The sequence below is a fragment of the Pempheris klunzingeri genome, chromosome 1 (genome assembly GCF_042242105.1).
Source record: "Pempheris klunzingeri isolate RE-2024b chromosome 1, fPemKlu1.hap1, whole genome shotgun sequence".
Classification (NCBI taxonomy): domain Eukaryota; kingdom Metazoa; phylum Chordata; class Actinopteri; order Acropomatiformes; family Pempheridae; genus Pempheris; species Pempheris klunzingeri.
Window position 1 is genome coordinate 15852429 of NC_092012.1, and position 8567 is coordinate 15860995.

Sequence of the window (8567 nt, forward strand, 5' to 3'; positions counted from 1 at the left end):
GACGCAGGAACAGCTGTGTTTGCTAGGGCGAGGCAGAAACGTGTGTTGAGTTTCTTCCTTGTACAGCGTCCAAGAACTCCACAATGCAGAATTTTGGCCAGACTTGTTGCTCCAGTTGTTGGACATTTGTACACTAAAGTAGGGCAATCCATGCACACACAAGAGCACACATAGAGAGAGAAAACAGTGGAGTGGAGATGCAGTACACTTTTAGGGTTATTGGTTACCATAACGCAGAGGAGCCCAGAGAGGACACCTGCTTACATAGAGACACAGAAATACTCTGGTGAGACCAAACCTCAATACAACCCCTCGCAGTTTGGGTTTTTCCACTGCAGAAAAGCATAGTGTGAAAAGCAATGTTTTCTTTACAATAAACAGAGTAAGTAAAGACTGCATGGATCATCTTTCATTCACAATATGTTCTCTTTGGTCAGTGAAGTCTTTCAGTACGTGCATTAATTCTCCAAAATCAACATGTTATTTAAATCTATACCAGGATTTAAGAAGGTTTCCAGTCTGGTCACTGGCAGTGGATTTCTTGAATTCTCCAAGTTTCAGCCGCTTTAGTGGGCCCTGTTCTGAAATAGTTTTCATCCCACTTAAAGTACAGGAGCTTTTTTGTGTCATGAGGTAATTTTAAAGAAACAAAAACTTCCTCTGGGGTTCCACAGGGTTCAGTCCTTGGACCACTGTTCTTGAATCTATACATGCTTCTGCTTGGTATCATAATAAAGATACACAATATATCATGTACCATCCATGTGCCAGTGACACACAGTTGTACATTTCACTTTCTATACTCATAGTTGGTAGTAAAAGATCAGTAGGACTGCTCCAGCTCATTCGAAATGCAACAGCCAGAGTCCTTAGAGGTATGCAAATGTGGCGAGCGGAGGGTCAGGAAAATAAAAAGATAGTCGTTCTTACTCCATTTAACAAATCAAGTTGCCAGACAACGCCACTTTGGAATCTCAGCCCAAAGAACTGAATGACGCACCTTTAAAGGCGCACAGGTCCGTTCACTCAAATAGCAGGAGACGGTGTTCCAATCTCAAAAAAATATAAGTTTTATTAACAGAATTTGATTAAAATGATATAAAAACACACCATTCACACAGGGATTAAACTAGGGGACTAAATTAAAGCTGAGGATACCGGTGCACGAGTTGATGGAGCGGTGAATCCCAACAAAAACAAAAAAAAGAGAAGACACCCAGCTGTGACAGTCACACACACACGTGAAGGATGCCCGAATCCCAGGGAGCACAGCACACAAAAGGGGATCCCACCACCAGACCACCGGACCTCAGCAACTAAAACAAAAGGAACACACACACAGGTTAGTGGGGTTACAGTAATCCAACAGAACAACAATATACAAAAACAAATAAATGGCAGCAGAAATCAATTAAACTAAACAAAACTACCGGTTGCCAAATATAAGTTACTCAAAATACAAAGAGAAATAAGGTAAGAAACAAGAAAAACTCTGCCCAAATGAAATATCTAAACAAATAAATCTAAATACAAAAATAATCAATACAACAAATCAAGACAACGGAGAAGGGCAATGAAAACAAAAATGCAACCCACACTCCCAACAAACAGACTTTAAAAGGGCTCCAATCAAGCCAGTCAATTAACAGTCAGCACACCAGAGTACCACGCAATACTTGAGAGTGAAGCAAGCCAAGGGAAAAGCAACTGTCTCAAGAAGGCAGGTCCACAGCTGGCGAAGCAGAACCTCTCCACCGGACGGACGATGGAAATCGGCGCGTTATAGCGGACACGCCGAGGAAACTCACTGACGCCGATCTCCACAAAGCAGCAGCGATCCACACAACGCAGCAGCGATCCACACAACGCAGCAGGTCCCAACAAAGCAGGTCCCAACAAAGCAGGTCCCAACAAAGCAGCAGCGATCCCCAGCTACGAGCAGCGCCAACTGTGTTGTCAGCTGCTGACGCCACACACCTGACCGCAAGAATCACCGTGCCGACAGTGAGCGGGGTACACGATCCATTAAAAACTCCGGGGCACTCGAACCAAGGGCCCTGCAGTACAACACAGCAATTAATAATACCCACAGGCCTACACAGAAGGTGAGCAGACTAGCCGCCTTACCTGCCCGACGAGAGCGTGGTCGAGCCAACAGTGACGCAACCAACCAGGAAGCAGAGAGGGAGAGCCAGCAGGGGGAAATCCACCCCTTAAATAGCCATGGCGCCGTCAGTGGTTGGCTATGGTGCTGCCAATTGGCACCGTCAAAGTATAATAATGGCAACACAATTTCTATGCTGCTACATTCTACCCCTCCTCCTTGCATCGTCGCCCCGACGATGGATAAATCAATGCAAACCTGAAAGCTAACTCCAAGGCCTAAATAGAACTGAGACAGCGTTTGACACAAATACCGAAGGATTACCAGCCTCAGCCCGTGCAGGTGGCTGTGGGAGACGGTGAGGATTTGAGTGGTGTCCAGCAGTGGATCGTGCAGTCCTGCGCACAGTGACATCACTGAGACCAGGACTGACTGGGGGAGCAGCCATAGACACGGATGTTCCAGCAGGTGAAGCTGTGGGAAGGTCTAGGTCCAATGGCACCTGAGGTATGGCCTGAGTCACAGGCGGAGGCTGTGCTACAAGCACAACAGGAGGTGCCTCAGGGAGATTTTGTCTCAAAACCAACAAATCATACTCAAACACAGACCCATCCTCAGAGGGTGGCTCATCTGCAGGTGGTGAGTGATGGGCAGAGGCTGAACCAGGTGAGTTTACTCTGACCACAGCCTTCAGCATGGAACGGTGAACCTGCTTAACCTTAGTCCCATCATCTACTGGTGCAATGGTGTACACAGCACCACCTTCTCTAGGTATCCTCAACACTTGATACCTAACAGAGCTCCACCGATCCTTGGTCTTATGAGGCCCTCTGGCACTGAAATCACGCAAAAACACTAACTGGCCCTCACTCAAAGGCAAGTCTCTAACATGCTGGTCATAGTTTTGCTTTCTACGGTTGGCTGCATATAGCAACCGCTCCCTAGCTCCCTCGAAAGCCATCTGGAGCCGGGCCTGGTGCTCCTGAACCCATTCATGGACAGGGCCACTAACTGGACTCTCCACTCTACCCAACAGGAAATCTACTGGGAGCCTTGGTTCCTGGCCAAACATCAGGAAGAAAGGGGACTCCCCAGTAGACTGATGGGGAGTAGTATTGTAACAATACAACAGTTGGGGCAAACATGAGTTCCAGTCTCTCTTCCGAGTCACTGGCAGAGTGCGCAGCAAGTTGTGGAGGGTGCGATTAAATCGCTCACACTGACCATTTCCTGCCGGATGGTATGGAGTAGTGCGCGATTTCGCAATGCCATACAAGCTGCAAAGCTGTGCAATCAAAGAACTCTCGAAATTACGGCCCTGGTCAGAATGTAAACGAGCTGGTACACCAAACTTGTAAAACCATTCAGCCACTATAACCTTCGCCACAGTGGAGGCACGTTGGTCCCGGGTGGGGACAGCTACTGTGAACTTGCTAAACACATCGGTCATCACTAAAACATTTTCTACACCATTCTGGGCAGGCTCTAAGGTGGTGTAGTCAACGGCGAGGATCTCATTTGGCCGGGATGCTAACAGATGTCCCATGAAACTGCGAGCTGTTGGGTGAACATCCTTGGCAACCTGACAACGCTCACAAGTCTGACACCACTGGGCAACATCAGAGGACATGCCAGGCCAATAACACCTAGACCGCAGGAGCGCCAATGTTCGCTCCACCCCTTGATGGCCATGTTCCTGGTGAACTTTGGTCAGAACCTCATTTGTCAGTGCACTAGGTAACAACAACTGAAGCACCGCTTCTGCACCATCAGATCTAAAAACTTTGCGATAAAGGACTTTATCCCTCTCAACAAGGCGGTCCCACTGCCGAAGCAGAGCCAGTGCAGAGCGGGACAGCTGTTGCCGCTCCTCATGGCTGGGACGCTGCCCTTTAACCCAAAACTTCAGCACGTCCTGCAGAACTGGATCTGCCTGTTGAAGGGCACAAAGGTCAGCTGGGGAATGCTGTGGCAAAGCTGCGATGGCAGTTTGAGTTACCTCGACTGTTCGCCAAGCCAGAGCTTGCTGCAAAGGCTTTGGCATGGCAGTACCTGGAAGCATGGCTTCCACATCCTGAGAACCAGGTGGGAACCGACGAGAGAGAGCATCTGCATTGGTGTTACTCCGCCCTGACCGGTACTTTATTTCAAAATCAAATGCAGCAAGTTGAGCTGCCCAACGTTGCTCAGTAGCGGCTAGCTTAGCAGAGGACAAGTGACTCAGGGGATTGTTGTCGGTGTACACAACACACTTATGCCCTAGCAAGTACTCTCTAAACTTCTCGGTCATGGCCCACTTAAGGGCCAAGAACTCAAGCTTCATAGAGCTGTAATTTACCATGTTCCTTTCAGTGGGCCTCAGACCTCGACTAGCGTAGGCAACTGGCCTCACTTTGCCCGCTTGCTCTTGAGAGAGCACTGCTCCCAAGCCACCATGGCTCGCATCGACCTCTAAGATGAAGGGGAGGGAAAAATCTGCATAGGCCAACACTGGTGCAGTGGTGAGTCTGGCTTTCAAGGCCTGAAAGCTCTGCTGACACTCTGCAGACCAACACCCTATAACTCCATGCTTAGACCTTTGATTTGTCTTTGAGCGGGCGCACTCAGATACAACCTTATGAAGGGGAGCTGCCAACTTGGCAAAACCCTCCACAAAACGCCTATAATAACTGGCGAAACCAAGAAAAGATCGCAACTCTGAACTTGTAGTGGGAATCGGCCAATTGGCAACCACTTCAATTTTACTTGGATCAGTTGACACACCATCGCCAGAAATCACATGGCCCAAGTAATGCACTTCCTTCTGAAAGAAGGAGCACTTGCTGAGCTTGGCCTTAAGGCCTTCATGTTCTAGCCTGCTTAGCACAACCTTTAGTCTCTCCAAATGTTGTTCCACCGTTGATGAAAACACAACAATATCATCAAGGTACAATAACAGCGACTGACACTGCTGGTCTCCAAAAATACGCTGCATCAACCTCTGAAAAGTGCCGGGTGCATTACAAAGGCCAAAGGGCATCCTATTCCATTCGAACAAGCCAAACGGTGTACAAAAGGCAGTTTTTGGTCGGTCTGCTTCTGTAACTGGTACCTGGTTGTAGCCACTGGCCAGGTCCAGAGTAGAGAACCAGCGGGCACCAGACAATGCATCTAAAGACTCCTCTATGCGGGGCAGAGGGAAAGCATCTTTTCGGGTTTTACTGTTCAATTGCCGGTAATCCACACACATGCGGAGACTGCCGTCCTTTTTACGGACTAGGACAATGGGAGATGCATAAGGGCTACTACTCTCTCTGATTACCTGTGATAATAGCAACTGGTTGATGTGCTCTTTTACAACCTCGTATTCAGAGGGTGGAATGCGCCTGTAGCGTTGCCTGACCGGGGCATCATCAACCAGAGGGATGTCATGAGAGACTAGGTTGGTACAACCCAGATCTCCATCATGAGCTGAAAAGACAGGTGTGTACTGGCTAAGAAGGGATCTCACCTGACCCTGCTCCTTAGGTGACAATGATGACAGGCCCAAGTCATCCACCTGCTGCTGTACTGTGGAAGTGACTGTCTGAGACGACACTGTGGCCACACCTGATGGCACTTCAGTGAGACCTGATGGAAGACTGACAACATTTACCGTGTCTAATGTGCCAACAACAGTCCGGGGATACAACAGCACATCAGTTGAGCCAACATTCACAACTGGTATATATGCGGTCCCTCTGATCACACGTACCAGAGCCGGGGAAGCAAGCAACCCCGCTGGCAAACCAGAATCTAACGGTTCAAACAGCACTGTGGAGTCTGAGTACAATTCTGAGCAGGTGGCTGCCACAATTTTCATGACACCACCAGGGATGCGCCAAGCTCTCTTACCCCTGACCTTTAACCTCCCTGGACTGTCCGGCCGGGACTTAGCACTAGCACGATGGCACTGCTGCAGTGCCTGCACAAGGGGCTCTGGGGAATCAAAAACACAAGGCCGGGAGAACAAAGCCTTACCATGTTGTCCAAAAAGCTCTTGGTAACATTTATGCATGATGTTCATCCCCAAGACACCAGGTACCTGTGAAGGCACACCACCAGGCAGGTCTTTCACAACTAGCACCCCACAATGTGGCATTAACTTGCCACAAAGATGGACCTGTAGCTCCAAATAGCCAATATAGGGGATCGCTAGGCCGTTAGCAGCTCTAAGCTGCAACCAATGACATGATCGGAGGCGCTCCTGGCCCCAAGGCTCAAAATGCTGGCGGAAAAAGCTCTCAAAAATAGTAGAAACCATGGAACCAGTATCTACCAGACAAGGCACCTTCACTCCCCCCATGTCCACATCTAAATGGGGACAAGAAGAAATCAGCTTAGAAGTGTCTAAACTATCTGAAACAGCCTGTGAGCCAGTAGCGGCCCCACCCAAACTGTGGCTCTGCAGTTCGGTGGGCACTAGTTTTCCGACGCCGAAGTGGAACGAGCCCGCACAACAGTATTGGACGGAGGTTGCAAGTGAGACTGGAAGGGAGGGGGGACATGCACTCTACACTCCCTTGCAAAATGACCAGGCTGATGACAGCGCCGGCATATTACTGGGCCATTACGACGAGGGGAACGACTACGTTGCTGAGAGCTCTGCAGCAGAGAAATGCTCTGAGTAAGCTGACTGAGCTGCTCCTGCTGACGCTTGAGCATCTCCCTCATCTCAGCCATCTCAGACACTGGGGGCGAAGAAATGATGCTCGGAGAAGGAACACGGACACCATACTGAACACCAACCACTGAGGGAACTGAATGACTGCGGCCTCTCACACCACCAGGCAAACCCTCCCGCTCCCATCGGATAGCCTCGGCTCTGACGTCAAGCAAGGTAAGGTCAGACTGCCTGCGTACCAACTGCTTCAACTCACGGCGCAGAGAACCATCTAGCACATGCTCAACAAACTGATCTCTCAACAGAGCTTGTGAATTGGGCATGCGACTAGGTGCGCTCTGCTCAACCTTCTCCATGAGGCCCATCAAAGCAAGGGAGAACTCCTGAAGAGTTTCTCCCTCTTGCTGTCTCCTGGAGAAGAAAGCCTCCTGCAGGGCAACATAGGATTCGGTGCACCCGTAAAGCTCCTGTAAAATGGCTAGTATTTTGTCAGGGTCTCCTCGCTCTGCAGTGGCACGGTACTTAATCTCCTCTCTAGCCTCTCCCTCAAGGTGGTCAAACAGAAAAAATGCCTGGTCAGACCGCGATAAATGTCTAGCCCTCATAGATGCCTGTACCTCCTCCACCCACTCACCCAAACCTATGCCTGTTCTTCCCCTAAAGATGGGACACTTCCTATCTCTGGGAACAAAAACTAGTCTCTCCGCTACAGGGGCGCCAACAGTAGATGGGGCAGCAGGTAACGATGAGGTGGATGGTACGGCACTAGGGTCAACCTCTTCACGACGCAACCGCTCATTATCAGCTTTTAACTGTGCAACCAATTCTCTGAGTTCCTGCAGTTCGGCCTCCATTGCTACAGCGAACTTCACTAAAATACTAGTAAATAATCTCAATGAGAGAACACAGAAAAGCAAAGGGTGCGGAAGAGATCTCACCACACTTGTACGAGGGATGACTGGGAACCACTGCTGCTTTGCCTCTAAACTAGGATGCTCTGATGTGCCTACAAGAAAAATACAGCAACAATATTAAAACCAAAAAAAAAAACACAACAAACAAACATGAGATGGAACACACGTCTCTGCCTTTAAATGAGTAAATCCTGCCGACAACGCCAGGTTGTGGCGAGCGGAGGGTCAGGAAAATAAAAAGATAGTCGTTCTTACTCCATTTAACAAATCAAGTTGCCAGACAACGCCACTTTGGAATCTCAGCCCAAAGAACTGAATGACGCACCTTTAAAGGCGCACAGGTCCGTTCACTCAAATAGCAGGAGACGGTGTTCCAATCTCAAAAAAATATAAGTTTTATTAACAGAATTTGATTAAAATGATATAAAAACACACCATTCACACAGGGATTAAACTAGGGGACTAAATTAAAGCTGAGGATACCGGTGCACGAGTTGATGGAGCGGTGAATCCCAACAAAAACAAAAAAAAGAGAAGACACCCAGCTGTGACAGTCACACACACACGTGAAGGATGCCCGAATCCCAGGGAGCACAGCACACAAAAGGGGATCCCACCACCAGACCACCGGACCTCAGCAACTAAAACAAAAGGAACACACACACAGGTTAGTGGGGTTACAGTAATCCAACAGAACAACAATATACAAAAACAAATAAATGGCAGCAGAAATCAATTAAACTAAACAAAACTACCGGTTGCCAAATATAAGTTACTCAAAATACAAAGAGAAATAAGGTAAGAAACAAGAAAAACTCTGCCCAAATGAAATATCTAAACAAATAAATCTAAATACAAAAATAATCAATACAACAAATCAAGACAACGGAGAAGGGCAATGAAAACA

General features: G+C 48.3%; 1 long non-coding RNA gene across 2 annotated transcripts; it reads right to left on the reverse strand.

The window, feature by feature from the left end:
- Positions 1-1113: 1113 nt before the first annotated feature.
- LOC139205738 (uncharacterized) lies at positions 1114-8345 on the reverse strand. 2 transcript variants are annotated; one of them, XR_011584471.1, is made up of 3 exons: positions 8144-8345; positions 7685-7752; positions 1114-1316 (listed from the first exon to the last, which is right to left on the reverse strand). It is a non-coding gene; the product is annotated as an uncharacterized lncRNA (long non-coding RNA). The 2 variants fall into 2 exon arrangements; XR_011584472.1 differs by having other exon boundaries at positions 8096-8345.
- Positions 8346-8567: the final 222 nt, after the last annotated feature.